This window comes from Nycticebus coucang, chromosome 6 (assembly GCF_027406575.1).
Source record: "Nycticebus coucang isolate mNycCou1 chromosome 6, mNycCou1.pri, whole genome shotgun sequence".
Taxonomy (NCBI): Eukaryota; Metazoa; Chordata; class Mammalia; order Primates; family Lorisidae; genus Nycticebus; species Nycticebus coucang.
In genome coordinates, this window is record NC_069785.1 from 94,593,499 (window position 1) to 94,611,964 (window position 18,466).

Below are 18,466 nucleotides of genomic sequence, written 5' to 3' on the forward strand. Positions count from 1 at the left end.
GCAAAAGTTATCTTTTTGAAACTCCATGACTTCTATTTTCTTTCTTTGTACTGAATACGGGGAAGGCATGAAATAAATTTAAGAGCATCAGAAGATAATTACTTCTTAGAGTTTTCAGCTGAGCTTTACGAGCTCTAAATTGCATGCTTTCTCCTTATTATAGTTAACATGCTTGTAGCTTCTTCTGCCTACTCAAAAACCTTACTTTACAATTTGACTCTGCACTACAGTATTCACTGATTCGCTGAGAATATAAAGGAGCGAGACAAGTTCTCTCACTTTCCAGCTATGATTTCCACCAGTGGCATCTCTGTCACTTCAGTGAGTGTGCATTAAAAATATCCTTAACCTGCTCAGGCCTCACATAATTATTTAAAGGAATTATTCATAAAACTCTGTAAGGTTCACATATTTTAACCAAAGTCTGCAGTTTAAATTTCTTTGTACTATTTCTTTGCATTTTAAGATGATCTTTTAGCAGGTGAAAAGTCTCTAACCACTAACCACAAGTCAGAGTGAATTTTGCAATCTTAATACCTTGTACCTTTAGTCTCTGCCTCAACCTAATATGCACACTTGTGATGCTCCTATTTTAATCCAGTCACTGGCTCCTGTTCTTGAAGCCCCACCAAATTATCAGCTTCCCAAAGACAAATGTTAAAGCTTCTTTCTTTCTGGACTCCTCACAGTATCTGTTCATATCTGACACTTAGCAAATATTTGTTGATGTCACTTAATTTAAGAACATATAGTTCTAAGAGATGGTTAAAATGATTAGACAAATAGACTATATAGTCCTATGTTTACATCACATCCATTTACATATTTTTCTACAGGACCTTTATTCACTCAGTAGTGTCATCCATTATAGATATTTCATTTTTTATTCATCATTCTTTTTAATACCTGTATCCTTTTTAATACTTCTTAATACTTTTAATAGATATGACATCATTCTTTATCCAGTACCTTGTAGATATGACATCAAATACACTATGATATTTTATCATATCTATAAAATATAAGCATTTTATTTCTTTAACAACAAAAGAATAGATAGGCTTTTGTTAGATAAATTAGCTGAGAACATAATTTAAGACTGAGATTTCAAAGAAAGATGTATGTACAGATAATTTTAGTAAGTGCTTTTCAGTTTTACAAATAATCAGCTTAATAATTTAGAAAATAATAAACTAGCTATATTTCAAATATCCAAATGTTACATAATGCCCTACATGTGTACAAAAATTAACACGTTAGGAAAAATAAAGTGTTGTGTTGCTCTTCCTAAAACATGTTTGTGTGGTTGATGTTTGTTAAAGCAAGGATGTTTTGCTTTCACACTAAAATGTCAGCAATTATATACATTTTGTGAATGGTAACCCACACATTGTAGATATCTCAAAACAAGGCATGTGTTCTGCCAGCAAATGAAATATGAAAAATAAACTTATCATAAACATTGTCAAAGACTTTGGTTTTCTAAATTCATCCTCAGAGATCAACCAGTGAATTCAAAGTCACAAGTGCTATATTACACTCTTTGTTAACTACTTAAGTTTCAATATTTTACTAACAAGCTCTGACAATAAAGTTTTCAAACTCATCATAGAAAAAGCATACGTACCTCATTGCTGAATATCACTATGGTCACCTTTGAGGTACCTCCTTGGTGCCCTGATGTCAGTGGCCAGTCCACCCATGAGAGCAATTCTGGAACTCTTTTTCTAGAATGGCCATCAGAGCTGTATTAATTACCTTTGATGTCCTGCAGGTCATCAAAATGTCTTCCTTTAAATACGACTTTTATCTTCAGTTAAAGAAAAAAGTCATTGCAGGCCAGATCAGGTGAGTAGGGATGGTGTTCCAACACAGTTATTGATTTACTGTAAAAACTCCCTCACAGTGTTGTATGAATGCTGATTGTCATGGTGCTTCCCAAGCAGAGTACGTAAGAGACAGAAGAACAAATATCCATTGGAGGAATGAAAATGAAATCCATCCACTTGGATGGACGATTTTTTAAGAAAGTGCTAAAAACATCCCTTAAAATATGTGTGTGTTCCATATCCTCAGTCACAGGTACATTAAACACCAAGGAAGCAATCCTTAGCTTTCTTTCTTTTTTTTTTTTTTGTAGAGATAGAGCCTCACTTTATGGCCCTCGGTAGAGTGCCATGGCATCACATAGCTCACAGCAACCTCCAACTCCTGGGCTTAAGCGATTCTCTTGCCTCAGCTTCCCAAGTAGCTGGGACTACAGGCGCCCGCCATAACGCCCAGCTATTTTTTGGTTGCAGTTCAGCCGGGGCTGGGTTTGAACCCACCACCCTCGGTATATGGGGCAGGCTCCTTACCAACTGAGCCACAGGCGCCACCCATCTTTAGCTTTCACCCAACCCATTTCATTTCTGGGAATGTGCCCGGCAGTGATACCTACAGCAATACAAGACATTCAAGGCCACTCTGTTTACAGTCTTAAGATATTGAAAACAACATAAATAGCCACATGTAAAGCAGGGGTTGGCTGGTACAGTAGGTCCACACAAATAAGTACTTTTAGATCATAAAGAAAAGAGAAAACATGTCTACAGACAAATATAGAGTCAATTCTTCAATTGAAGTAAAAAAAGCAAAATACAAAAGAATGCTTATAGTATGCACAATTCATATAAGAAATAAAGGGATGCAATAAAATATACCCGTATCTGGTAATGTGTGCACAAATCAGTACAGGAATAATATCTAATTACGTAATAACTAATTATCACAGTTACCTGCTGGTGGCAGATGGGGCCTGAGGAAAGGAAAGGGGAGTTAGAATAGGTAGGCAGGATGCGGAGGAACGACACCCCCCTGAGTATAACTTCTTTTTTTAATTGTTTGGGATTCATGGGGGGTACAAAGAATTAGGTTACACTGATTGCATTTGTTAGATAAAGTCCCTCTTATAATTGTGCCTCACCCCCCAAGAGGTGTACCATACATGGTGACTCCCACCTCTTCCCTCCTCCCCTCTCCCCTGCCCTCGTTCCCCTACCTCACCCCTTGTATTAGCTCATCTACTGCCTTCACATCAAAATAGAGCACATTGGATTCTTGCTTTTCCATTCTGGTGATGCTTTACTAAGAACAATGTGTTACGCCTCCATCCAGGTTAATACAAAAGATGTAAAGTCTCCATCTTTTTTAATGGCTAAATAGTATTCCATGGTATACATCTACCACAGCTTGTTAATCTGTTCTTGGGTTGGTGGGCATTTAGGCTGTTTCCATATTTTGGTGATTATAAATTGAGCTTTGATAAACAGTCTAGTGCAAATGTCCTTATGATAAAAGGATTTTTTATCTTCTGGGTAGATGCCCAGTAATGGGATTGCAGGATCAAATGAGAGGTCTAATTTGAGTTCTTTGATGTTTTTCCATACTTCTTTCCAAAAATGTTGTGTTAGTTTGCAGTCCCACCAGCAGTGTAAAAGTGTTCCCTTCTCTCCACATTCATGCCAGCATCTGCAGCTTTGAGACTTTGTGATGTGGGCTATTCTCATTGGTACTAAGTGATATCTCAGGGTAGTTTTCATTTGCATTTCTCTGGTGATTAAAGATGATGGGCATTTTTTTCATGTTTGTTAGCCATTCAACGGTCTTCTTTAGGAGACATATGGGATTTTGGGGTCTTTGTTGATTAATTTGAGTTCTCTGTTCCTCCCATCCCCCTCCATGGGGGGCCAGCCAATCCCAGCAGGTCACAATCACTTGCCTAATTCATCAGATTTCCATCGCTCCAGATCATACGCTGTATCCGGTTCACCACCTCCTCCACGTACTCCCTGAGCTACGACTCTGAGTAAGGTCCCTGTGCCAGGTATGGCTGGGTTCTCTCTTTTTCTCAGTTGTTCTAGGAGAGCTCAGCTGAACGATCCTTCTGGTCCAAAATCTTGCTCCACCCCATGAGTAGGGAGTACTTTTATATTGTTGTAACTTTACAAACCATGGTAATGTCTTATAGATGTAAACTTCTACAAATGCAAACGATTTAGTCTAATCATTTATATCCTCAGCTTAATCTAAAATATAAATATAATTATACATTCCTATCATGATGTGTTTTTCCTTACAGGAATACATTTTTACAAAACTCAACAAAAATTAAATTAATCAGGCTATAGATGAGCTCAAAAAATAAAATGTAAACAGAAATAATGGAATTTAAGTTTGTTATAAATATAAATGAATAAAATAATCAAAATAATCAGGATGGGGAAAGAAAGCCTGATTCCAAGCAACTTTGGAAAGCACAGTTTTGACTGTATACTATACGGCTAGGGAGACAAAGAAACATACAAACACACATACACAAACTGTGCACAGATTACATCTTCTAAATTGGAAATTATTTTCCACAAAATTATGCATTAAGAATTAGGAGACTGTGTATTATATTATTAAGCAAATAATATATTTTGAATATGTAAAGCCAGGTTTTCATTGTCACAAAAAAAGTTAAAAATTAAGTGGAAAAAGGTAGAGATAATTGATGCTCAAATGGACCTGAGGGTTAGCAGTACAAACCAGTGGTTTTTAACACGCGTGTACACAAGTGGAAAGATGTTGACATAGACACGTTCTATCTGTGCCTATTTTCTACTGTCCACTGAGTGTATGTAGAAGCAATTTACACACCCAGCACCCAGATCTCAGCTTCTAATCACCTGTCCCCATTAAAAGGTGTCACGTCTACAAAAATAGCTGATTCCAGGCCTAGAGCACAGGAAAAGCAAGATGATCCTGGGACACCTCATAGTAGCAGAAAGCAAAGAAGGGACAAGAAATGGGGTCCTATCAAAAGCACGGATGCCAGCATGAAAGAGCTCCTAAAGGCTGTATCTGGGATAATTTGAGCAAAAATATTAGACTATAACACATAAAATAAAATACAATGAGTGCAATATTAATAAAACTCATTGATAAGTAAAGAAATAGGAACAAGGGTATAACTTCCTACCATAAGCTTCCAACTAGTAAAGATAGAATGCATGTTAAAATAGAAAGTCACCATTTGGCAGACACCATCACAATAATTATTACAAGAAAGAATAATCAACAAAACCTAAAATAAGATACTAAACTGGATGATAAGAAATAAGATAACTGGGCGGTGCCTATGGCTAAGTGGGTAGGGCGCCGGTCCCATACACCAAGGGTGGCAGGTTTGAACCCGGCCCAGGCCAGCTAAAACAGCAGTGGCAACTGCAACAAAAAATAGCCAGGTGTTGTGGCAGGTGCCTGTGGTCCCAGCTACTCGGGAGGCTGAGGCAAGAGAATCGCTTAAGCCCAAGTGTTGGAAGTTGCTATGAGCTGTGATGCCACAGCTACAGAGGGCGACAGAGTGAGACTCTGTCTCAAAAAAAAGAAAGAAAGAAAGAAAAAAGAAAAGAAATAAGATAATTGCACAGACTCGATATTTTATATTAAAAGCAAAAAAAAAAAATAGTAGCTGTATAGTTGAATCTGTCAAGCATTATCTTTAACTGAGTGATCAGAGCATTGCCAATTCTGAGACATAGGAACTTTAAATACTTCCTAATTTACTGAACTGAGGGGGACAGAAAAGCACCTTTGTAGTATTCTTTTCAAAATGCATAACTTGAATTTAGTCCAGAAGAAACATCAGACAAAATCAACATTATGAAATAGTTCTTCCCAGGTATCAAATTATGAAAGACAAAGATTGAGGAACTGTCCCACACTGAAAAATGATAAGGAAACATGACAAATACAGTTAAAAGGTATCAGTGAGACAGCTGGCAATATTTGAATAAGTTCTATAAATTAGTTGACAGTGATTTTTTTCAAGTTATCTTCTTGGTTTCCATAATAGTACTATGGTTTATAACATTAATACTTAGAGAATACAAATGAAGTATATATAAGAGCTATTTACAGCATTTGGAAAACTTTTCTCTATGTTTGAAATTACTTCAAAATAAAATATTATAATAATTATGAAAAAGAATATTAAAAACGTACCCCCCAAATTAAAACAAAATCTAATCTGAAAATACGCATATACATTAACTAAAGACTCAGAATTAAAATGAAAGACATTAATTACACAGCCAAAATGTAACATGTATCTTTTAGTTTCATTTGCTTTCTACTACAGAAGCAGAATGAAAGCTCAAACAATTCTGGAAAAGTCTGTCAGTCCATTTATTTATTTTTTTTATTATTAAATCATAGATGTCATTTATATGTTGTGTAATGCCCTGTGTATTTTGATTGCCTTTTTAAAGTAAATTTGTGCAGTGAAGGCATTTCATTTCAGTCAGGCCATTAATTTTTAAAATTGAGTATGTCTGGACTTTTGATTTAATTCACTTTCAATGGTCAAAACCTTAGGATTATATTCGGGATACAAGTGGCAGACAGAAAATTACAGATCTACTTCTGGATGACTTCCCCACTCTCATTACTGGCAGGTAATATACAGTCGATTGAACGTGTTTGCATTTAGAACCTCACCAGGCAGCGTTACCTGTTATTCCTTCTGTCGTTGTTGTCATTATTATCATTAATGTCGCTGGCCTTTCTGATTTTTAACAAATATAACTCAACAAACAAATTTTAGTTTTCCTTTAAGCTATCCAACCTTGAACTACTTAATTTCAGGCACTAAGTGATTTAATACAAGCAAGGAGTAAAGCCCCATTGGGTTGTTTGGAAATTAAATTCCATAACACTCAAGCATCAGCGCAGACCTGCTTAGGTTGGCAGCTTTCAGTCTCTCCAGTTTTCCTGCCTGATGACCTTTGAGAAGACAATGATCTTTAAGTCATCTGGTTCTGCTTCATGTTCTGCTGTTCGTTTAGCACCTAAAATCACCTAAAATAGTCACCACCCATGAATGTCAATGGAACTGCACTATTCTCTTTTAATCACTTGGCTTGGGTCATGTGAGACAAAAAAAAAAAAAAAAAAAAAAAAATTAAAAGAGAGTTTGGACATTTTACTAAAGTATGAGAGTTGATCATGTTAAATGCAGATTAAGCTATGCCTCCAACTGGTCTCTGAGTAGTTTTTAATACATATCGGAATAAAGTAAGGGCTGAATTTTGTAAAATGCTTTGAAGACATTGTTGGATAAATTTACATTGGGGGCAGCACCTGTGGCTCAAGTGAGTAGGGTGCTGGCCCCATATACCAGAGGTGGCGGGTCAAAACCCAGCCCTGGCCAAAAAAACTGTAAAAAATATATTAAAAAAATAAAAAAATAAAATTACATTGGTACGTTAACAAGAAAGATAATTTCTCCAGATGTCATGAATAGTATTTCTATTTGCAATCCTGGGAATGAATTAATCTGAAGCTATTCCTGTGCAGAGATGCTACATCAGTTATAAAATTGAGTCAGATATACTCAATTTTGAAAGATTCCTTCAGATACTAATCTCAAGAAGACAGTGATTCTTTAACAGAATATACAAATATAAACAAAACAAAATGCAGGGCTTCTGTGCCATCCAGTTTCTTGTATAGTGTGTATTTAAACCTCCATGTCTAAGGTTCCATTTCAAATGTCTACATTTATAATCAATGATAAGGTTTTGAATAAAAATCATAATGAAGAAACTAATTTATGGTAGTATAATGTTAAAGAAGAGCTTTGGGAACAATAAAGTAAGTGTGTAAAATAGTTCAATATTCTGGGCGGCGCCTGTGGCTCAAAGGAGTAGGGCGCTTGTCCCATATACGGAGGTGGTGGGTTCAAACCCAGCCCCAGCCAAAAACTGCAAAAAAAAAAAAAAAAATAGTTCAATATTCTGATCTGCTTTATCTGATTCTGAATCATGAAAGAAAGTGATGTTCTCAGTTTGAATTGAAAAGGATCTCTAGGGATATCTGATTCTACACCTTTGTTTCAGTGAACAGAAAGATTAAAAACTAAGAGTTGTGTGTGTAGTTCACAAATAAGGACAGGAATCTAGTGCTTTAATCCTCCCATTAATTAAGCAAGTATTTATTGTTGCGACCCCTTACGCCCTGTCGCCATCGCCTCATGAAGGAAACAGGCGTGACAGGGATAGAAGTACAAGCTTGCAAGAGGTGGGCTAACCGTAAGTGCAGGGTAGCCCCGAGGTTGCCACCTCTGCAGTAGCTATTTACTGAGATGGTACGTGACAGCGTGACAGGTGAGGGGAGTATTAGACAATGACTGCCTGCTTACGGATCACCACGGGCTGGGCTCTCTCCCCTACACTCCAAAGGATGTTTAAACTTTAACACCTGCAGATGAGTTGCCCGAGGGCCTGCCCCCAACCTGCAAAACATCTCGCCCAGAGGCCCTGCGACTCTTGGTGTCTCCTGCAATTTATTATTAGCCTGATCTTTGGACAGTACAGAGGAAAGTAAGAAAGGGGAAGGGAATAAAATCTGTCTCCAAAAAGTGTGCTACATTATTTATTTAGTTGATTAAACTCATTTAATACATATGACCGAAATGACAAAGCAGCACAAAACATGAAAAGGATGACACAGAACTAATTCAGTGGAAAAAATGCTCAGCGTCTCTGCTCAGCAGGGAAATGCAAACAAAACTGCAAGGAGGTATCACCTTGCTGCTGTTAGAATGGCTTTTATTTAAAAAGTCCAAAACCAATAGACGCTGGTGTAGACTCAGACAGCAAGGAACACTTACACACCGCTGGGGGGTGGGGGTGGGGGCTGAAAACTAGTACAGCCTCTGTGGAGAACAGCATGGAAATTCCTCAAGGAACTAAAAGCAGACCTACCAGTGGATCCAGCAATTCCTGACTCAGTATATACCCAAAGGAAAAGAAACCATTTTATCAGAAAGACATCTGCCCTCGGAGGTTTATTGCAGCATAATCCACAATGGCAGAGATGTGAAATCAATCCAAGTGCCCATCAATTCTGAGTAGTTTAATAAAAACTGGTATAAGTAGGAGTGCTACTCAGCAATACAAAAGGATGAAATTAATGCCTTTTGTAGTGATTTGGAAGGAATTGGAGACCATTATTCTACGAAATATCTACAGAACGGGAAAAACAAACCCCACATGTACTTGCTAATAAACAGGAACTAACCAAGGGGCACAGGTGGGCACAGAGGAAAGTAAAAAGTCACTGGGGGGAGGGAGAGGAGGAGAAGACAAAAACCTACCTCACGGGTACAGTGAACACTATTTGGGTGACGGGCACACCTATAGCCCTGATCAAGCATTACAATAAGGATCCAATGTAACAAAGACATTTGAAAGTTTGAAAATAAATAGATAAATAGAACGTATTCAGACAATAGACACGTATTCTAGGTAGATGATATTTCGTGAACTTCAGCCATTTGGTTTTTGCTAGCAATAATCTTGTGAGTTATATACATGAAACTGTATTTTATTGTTCAAAATTTGTAAGGAATTCTTTTAAAAATTCCCACTGCAAGAATTCAATACCTTGTTTTTGTTGACATACTCAGCCTCGATATTTTATTGTAACATTTTTTATAGGTAGGAGTCCAGGACTTTGGAGGTCTGACACTTCTGGTGACAGTGACGACTTTAAGCAAAAGAATGCAAATATTATAAAGCCAGATAGGCATCTGTTTAAGTGTATTTAGAATAAGGGATCACACTTATTGCTCATTTTATGGTGTTTTTATGGGGTTTGTTTTTCCTGTTCTGTTTATAAAACCATAAAAATAACAAAATCCTGAAAAATAATGAAACCTATTTAATAATTAACCGAGATCTCAGTAGTTCTTTCTTTTCTGGTTGTCCTCAACATAGGAATTCTGAAAAATTTGTAATTTAATTGCCTTTAAAAAAGTACCTTTGTAAGAGTAAACTTTAATATTATAATTTTATATAATTAATGAAAAGAAAAATAGATCTGACTGGTTTCTAGCTTGTAGATCTCCGGTCATGCTTTTTCCTCCACTATCCACATATTTCTAGTACCAGTTGTGACTGGACAGATGTAAATCTCAGTATGTGTGGCTCATAACTGTCATATCAGTGAGTGGGAATTAGGAGTATCGCTGAAAGCCTTTTTTATACTGAAAAATATCTAACAATAGCTTTTGCACACACCAGACTATGTCATTTATTACTTTATTGCCTCTCACTTCCAAACTAACCCTTTATTGCCTATTCTGTGAAAATGGATCTAGGCCCTTTAAATATGGTTTCTTAGCCAGCTGGCACAATGTTAAGCTCTTTTAAGTAGGGGTGCAAGTGATACATTGCAAAAGAGAGGGAGTTTTATTTCTTAATTTCAGAGGCTATGCTTTTGCTTTTTTATTTAAATTTGTCTTTCCTGCATGCTGGGCCTGGTGATTAATGGTCTGTACTCTCCCCCACCATAAAAACACCCCATGCTCTAGGACTCAGGGGTGTCCAACTGCAGCCCATGGGCTCTGCACTGGTTCGGTGAGGACTTTTTTTTTTTTTTTTTGCTTCTCTGTTGTTAGATATCACAAAAAGTATGAATTTTTTTTCCTTGGCTAAGCAGCTTTCCTTAGTGTTTGTGTATTTAGCATCTGGCCCAAGATTAAGATCTTTTTCCAGTGTGCAGCAGAGTAAAAGGAAGGTTGGATACCTCTGCATCTGACTCCTATATACATAGACACCAGCTACAGATAGCTTGTACCCTGAGGGATGGTTTTCTGCCTGCCTGGTGATGGTGAGTACAGACAGCTTGTACCCTGAGGGATGGTTTCCTGCCTGCCTGGTGATGGTGAGTACAGATAGCTTGTACCCTGAGGGATGGTTTCCTGCCTGCCTGGTGATGGTGAGTACAGACAGCTTGTGCCCTGAGGGATGGTTTCCTGCCTGCCTGGTGATGGTGAGTACAGACAGCTTGTACCCTGAGGGATGGTTTCCTGCCTTCTTGGTGATGGTGAGTACAGACAGCTTGTACCCTGAGGGATGGTTTCCTGCCTGCCTGGTGATGGTGAGTACAGATAGCTTGTACCCTGAGGGATGGTTTCCTGCCTGCCTGGCGATGGTGAGTACAGATAGCTTGTGCACTGAGGGATGGTTTCCTGCCTGCCTGGCGATGGTGAGTACAGATAGCTTGTGCACTGAGGGATGGTTTCCTGCCTGCCTCGTGATGGTGAGTAGAGATAGCTTGTACCCTGAGGGGTGGTTTCCTGCCTGCCTGGCGATGGTGAGTACAGATAGCTTGTACCCTGAGGGATGGTTTCCTGTCTGCCTGGTGATGGTGAGTACAGATAGCTTGTACCCTGAGGGATGGTTTCCTGCCTGCCTCGTGATGGTGAGTACAGATAGCTTGTACCCTGAGGGATGGTTTCCTACCTGCCTCGTGATGGTGACTCTGCTCTGGCACTAAAAGCCCAGAGAAATTTGTCAGCATCCAGTGAGATGCACTACGTGTTCTTCAAAAATGTCTCCATATAAACCCAGGAGGATCATTCCATTCCAGGTTGTCCTTCTTGGGTAATCTTCCTCAGCCCTAAAACACTGTTGGATTACTGTTAAAATTTTCACATTTACTCTCCAATTGTACAGCTTAAAAATTCTTTATTTTCAACTTCCCCCTTTAAACTACAGTGTGTGTAGAGCTTGTACCCAGAACACTCATCCATAAGAGCAACTGGAAAACATATAAGTATGTCCCATTAAATCCAAAGGAAATGTATTCCCTGAACTAATTTCCTTTTAGTTTGGAAGCAAAAATATCTATGGTCATTAAATTACCACTGGATGAGGTGAGAAGAGTGAAGTCAATTCAGAGTTGACAGAGAGTGGTGGTAATTAGTAAAATTAATTTGCCCTCATTCCTCTCTCCTGATACATAGATGGATAGATGTGTGTGTAATAGACACAGTTCTATGTATACATGTATTTTTATACACACTTGTGTGTATATTTGCATATGTGTGCACAGACATTCATGGGCATATACACATGTCCTGGCACTAAGTTAACTTAGTGAAAGTGTCATCTCAGCCCTGAGCAGTCTCATCTCTCTCTGGACAATCATTTTGTTGCTGGACTAAGGAGTCTGTCTGTCTGTCATCTAAGCCAATCAACAGAGAAGTGGATGAGAGATCAACAGTTTTATTTTTATTTACAGAAAATCCGGCAATTCCAGGGAACAGCAAGAATGTCTCCTCAAAGCTGGTCTGGTCTCCTGATTTGCTCCTTCACTTTTCTTCTCACAGTGAAAGCATCAGCACTGTTATTAACCATCACAGTATACATTAAGCAGATTCCCTCAGAGGTCACAAAGTCACACAATATCCTCCTTTCTTAAAGTGCTTATATCTTCAAAGTATGTTTACTTTAGGCTAAAATCATGGTCAGTCACTCCCAAGTGCATTACTAAGTGCTCCTTGTATATTGAGTCTTTGCCCAGGACTATATTTTTTGGAACATTCAGTTTCTTAACTCTATCTAAAACAGAAGGCCTCATATGTGAATAAACAATTCCAGATGGTGGCACCTGGGCTCATCCAGCCTGCCAAGGTCTGTCCAGCAGTGCCCTGTGTCACAGTTACTTAGTACTACAGTGGTCACCATCACTTTCCCAGTACAAAGTTTGGCAAAATTTTCTATTCCAGGTTTGGCCAACTACAGCCAGTTGGACACATCCAGCGCTTACCATATAATCTTATAAAGTGTTATTAAAACACACCCTCATCTTTGTTTTTCTTAAGTATCCTTCATAGCTACTTTTTTGCTATAATGGCACAGCTGAGTAGGTACAACAGAAATCATAGGAATCACAAAGGTGAAATATTTACTACTTTGTTCTTACTGACAAGATTAGCCAGTGCCGGCTCTATGTTACAAAAGGGCATTAGGACTTGGTGGGCAGTTATTTATGGACAAAATGTGAGCCCTTTGAAGTCAGAAGTCTGAGCCAAGAACTGAAGAACAGCTCTGTATATTTCTATGCAAAAGCAAGTAATTGATAACCACTGTTTTCCTTGCCACTCAGAGACCTTTAAATCTTACACTTAATTTCTCTACTATGCTATGAATTATTGCTAATGCCAGAAGTCTGAACAGTGAATTATATGCAAAAGTGCTTTAAAAAAGACAAAGACAGAAAATACACTTCAAGGAATTCTGTAGTGGGAGCAAAGAGAAATGGGCTTGAGTGCCACGGCAGATAAGAAAAAAACTGTTATCAAAGGAAAAAGACTAGGATTTGAAACTCATATTGGAAACACGGTGGAGGAGTAGAGATTTAAGATGAGACTAGAAAAATAGATGAGTTGGGTACTTCTAAGGCTTCAGCCTACAATTTCTCTCCTTTCAGATAAGACTAGAATATATAAAGGACAATATTAAGGCAAGCTTATGAAAGGATTGGGGCATAATACAAAGATTCCCTACTTTGTGAGATTGGCAGGATCTTTTCGCGTCAAAGACTACCATGCCCAGCTAGGCAACCAGATAATTCCAAAAATAAAGGGGAGTCTCTCTAAGTAAGATGTAAATTAATGTACGAGCTAGATTCAAATTTGTTCTTACTTTGTTTCAACAACAACGTGGGAGCAATAAATCTGAGATATGAACTGTTCTCCTACATAAATTAAAAAAATAGAAATCTGAAGTTAAAAAAACATGTAGACCTTTCTCCAAAAATGAAAATTGCAATAAAGAGCGCTAATCATTGGACATTATTCTTTATGTTCTTAAATATGTCTTGGATAAATATTTAACTATATACTCAAATAAATACTGATAGGCTCAATCCTGTTATTAGCCATTAATTCAAATATAATCAGATTTAAAAAAAACAAAGGAGAAGACAAATGTCTTCAATTTAATGGTGAATGTCGTTAACTTGGAGTTTGACTATAGAAGAAACTAGTGTTATTGCTGCTTTTGTGTGTGCATATCCTGATTGTACACGAAACTCTTTTCCACAAAACACTATTCACCACATCAAGGAATAGAAGTTTTCTAAGCAGATGTGCATTTGAAGTATAATGAGAAATGACAAATTCATATTACTTTAAATAAAAAATACAAAATCATAGAGTGCAGCAGGCCTTGTGTTTTGTATGCTTCTTTTGAGACCGTATTTAGATGCAAAATAGATGGTAAAATTTGTTTTAAATGAATTGTCCACTAAAGTTACTTGATTCCTACAATTCTAAGACTCTGAGCACATGAAAGTTTTGTTCATTAAAGATATGTAAGTAATCACGATAACACTGGTATCTAGGAATTATCACCAACCTCAAAACAAAACATATTAGAAATCAGCTTAATCAATTTATCCAGGGAGCGTAAAAGCATTGCCTGCCCCAGGGGAAGGACTGCTAGATTTATTATGACCTTCTCAGTTCTGTCATATGCTGCCTTTCTGCTGATGGTCTAAGGGAGAAAATATCCCATATCAGGAGGTTGGCGATTCTTGCTGAGGTTCTCTAACACCCCTGACCTATAGGTTAATAAACTTAGTTTCATCCCGGAGAAGTCACTCATCATAATAGATAGAAAAAAAAAAAGTGAACGATTTAACAAGATTAAACTTCACTATTTTTTTGATGAAAAAACTCAAATCTCTCTTTAATGACTGATTTTTTAAATTACAATAAATCACATCCCTAAAAAGACAACCACAAAGTATCTACTTAGCATATGAATTGTACAAAGGGGACAATGCACCTGTTTTCAGGCTCTCTCTTTCCCAGGATAAGATGTCCTCCCTGCAGGCCGGGGTATCCTTATTCTCACTGTCCTTTAGAGGGTGCTAGCTGAGCAGTGGCCAGTTTTAAATATGTTTCTCCCCATTTTTGTCTCCATTCTCAAACCACTGCTCTCTTCTATACTTACCGCCTACCTATGGCTTTAACATGCCCTATTTAGGTGCATTGTAAGCCTTAGTCCTTGGAAGGATACCATTCTCCAGGACTTGGGATAGATTCTCATCATAGCTGGTCCATCTCACTCACTGGGCTTAGTTTATACTGTTTTAAGTCAGAGAGAGTAAACTTAATATTTGACCCAAGGGAAGAAAAGGAGCAGCCAGAGGAGGATCAAGAGGAGAAGGGAAGGGAGAAAAAAGCTAGGGGTCAAAGGGGAGGGGGGCAAAGAAAAAAGTCCTTTTTGTGGGGAATGCTGGGAAGTGGCCCTTAAGGAGAATAAGTGCTTATTTGAGTACATTTAATCAGCCAGTCCAAAAACAGAAGAAAAATGCTAAAGAAATGGTTTGCCAATCCTAGAGTTCCAAGTCCACGTAGTTAGGGGAAAACCCTGAGTTAGAAACTTAGAGAGCATTTTTATATTATGACATAGTGCTCTGTGGAACTGGTATATGGGGCTGGTGCCCTACTCCTTGAGCCACAGGCACCGCCTCAAAAGATTTTTTAAATAATCTCACCTCTTTCATTGCTCATTCATTCAACAGATGTGTACTGCAGGCTGCTCTATTCCAATCCTGCTCTAGACACTGCAGACACAGAGTTGGAGAGCAGAGGTAAAGTCTCTGTCCTCTGAAATTTGCCATCTAGTGAAGAGAAATGAGTGACAGAGGACAATGCTAACCACTTGCATATATTGCAAGTTCTTTTAATTCAAGTAAGAATAACATTATGGAGTGCTGGCATCTGTGTTTAATTGTTTTTATATTGTCCTTTGTTAATAAAATTAGAATCAGGTGAGCCTGTATAAAATGGGTCTCCTTCTGAAGTTGGAATAGAAAGTTAGGAAAGCAATGGAAATTTTCTATGTTGATTACATATTTATGACAACTTGGCAAATTTTTAAGGTTGTTACAAATTAACAAAAAAAAAAAAAAATGACCTAAAAGTTTCCACCTGTTGAGATCTGTCACAACTGCTAATGTTTTTGAAACTGTTCTAGAGGACAGAGTTCTGCAGACTTGCTCAGTGGAGAGCCAGGTAATAAATACTTTTGGCTTTGCAAGCCAAGAGACAAAACTGAGGATATTATGTACATACTTATCTCTCTAGAGATGAAACAGTTTATACATTTTTATCAATGAAATTCAAAAGACTAATAATAATCAAGTTTTTGTTTGTTTGTTTTTGTAATACAGGTCTGCTTATGGGGGAAAGATCACATTTCACCAAGTAGGAGATGATCGACAGTCCTCCCTTTCATCAAAATCTATTGCAAATGTCCATCTGCAATGGTAATTTGTAATGATATATTAGATACATCACCCTAAAAATGCTTTTTTACATAGATCCTACCTAATACTGATGTCCAATTCTTTTAATTAAACACATTCATCTCTTGAAGGCATTTCTAGAATGTTACTGGATTTTGTTCTCGATATTTGCCTTTGAGCACTCATTATGTCATGTATTAACACTTCCAGTTGGAAATTTTTAGGTGGATCCTTCTAAATGACTTACTTTAAAATGGAATTGGAAATATAAATGCTTCCTTTGCATTTACATTGTGGTAGAAAATTCACTGGGTGTTCTGTTGTGTGGGAATGAGGGTCGTGCTTCTTGTTTTAACCTTTGGTAGACAGAACACTAGTACCTGAAGTAGCTTGGCTTGTGATTCAAACAGTGTTAATTGTTTAGATGGCTCTATCACAGTTTGTTTCACAATTAAATACTATTTTGCCTTGTAATTTTAGGTTGGACTCATGGGATCTCTAATCTGCAGCAAAAGCTTATTCCCTGCTATTTAGGGTCTGAGATCACTGGTTGAGAGTGTTTCTTCCCTTCCAGAGAAATTTCAGCATCTGCACTGAGCTCAAAACATTGCAATAAAATCCACCACTGCTGAGCCAGTGAGCCGTCGTGTGGTGGAGAAAGTGGAGATATTCAGTTCCAATGTCAGCCAAAAATTTACAAAACTGAGAAGAGTTGAGTCCATGAGAGGGAGTGAAGTTCACTGCTGACACTATTGATTCAATAAAACATAACAGAATCACAGAATTTTCCTAAAATAACTACCAGTGAATAATAAAGTAGGCAATATGGACTTTAAACCAGTTAGAATATTCTGAGTTTTGTAAATTTGAAAATAAGCCTTTTCCTGTTCCATATATGTGCATTCCCCCCACCCCCCACTATTGGTTGTACTGGATTCATGCTTTCTTAACTTCTGTAAAAGACAACCTCCCCTCCCCTTGGTCAAGGCACCCCATTCACCGAGGTTAATTCTACAGTCACTTAAAACTTGGTATCGATTCATCAAATAAACAACAATTGATGAGTGTCAGCAACATCTGTGAACGTGTCAATAGCAAAGAAAAGCTACTCAAATTCATTTACTTTTTAAAAAATAAGGCAAATTGATTATTGATGCTGCTTCAAATGCCCCTGGCTCTTCAAGTAATCATTCCGGCCAAAAGTTTAATCATATTAAACAAGGTTGTTCTTCTTTAAACACGTTTATTCAGTGCCACAGTCACTGACGCTAAATGGCTTTTTTTTTTTTTTTTTCCTGGCTAACAAAAGAAACAATTGAAATGGAAATATGTTTTTGGCTTCACTGTAATTTTTTTATTTTTTTGAAAAACTTCTGCTGTGATGAGATACGCTGTTTTAAATGCTCTAATTTTTCTGTGTGTTGTCTGTCTCTGAGTAGGAAGCACTGCCGTGAGTCTCATCTGTTAATGTCAAGATCTATCCTTTAACGCACGAGTATAGAGTGTATTGTTGTTGCATAATAAACATAAGGATTTGCTATTGAATACAAAAAGGCCATACTCAATGTGCCTTAAAAATGCGACATTTGAAGCCCATTATTCTTTTTTTGTTTTGTTTTGCCTTTATGGGTACATACAAGTGGAATTTGGAATGCTGCCAAGTCTTGACTGTGTCTCCACAATCTGTCCAGGACCAGACGGTCACACGAAGCAGTGAGAGTGTCACGTACACCCTCTTTCCCAGCTGTTGTGTAGCGTGTACAAAGCGCCATAGACAAAATACGTATGGGAGAGTGTGGCTGCTTTCCCATAAACTCATATTTATGGACTGTAAAGGTTGATTTCATCTGTCCTGAGATATGATTCCTCCTCTTATGTGTTAAATATTTAAACATAGGCCATTGAAACCATAGGCCAGTAGAAGCAGGCAGCTGGCCACGCTGGCTGCAGGCTGCAGTTTGCCAGCTGTGTGTTCCCGATTCACGAAACTAAGCCCAGGTATTTGACGTTTATAAGACCCAGGATTAAAACCTAATAATATTGAAAGGTGGACAGTGATGTATAAAAAAGTCAAACAATAATCAAAGAAAGTCAATGGCATTACACCACGCTGATGTTTTGCTTTTTGACTGTGCCGCGTCTTGGCATTTTGCTGTTGTTGCCAATGTATTCTCATTGAGGCTTGTGAAGCTTACAGAATTTATAATTTGATAACTTTCTTCAATTTTGGAAAATTTTCAGGAACTAGAAAATTTCTCTTTTCTTTTGTGACTTTTTTCTTTTTTTTTGTCTTTATTTATTTATTGTTATTAAACCATAGCCGTGTACA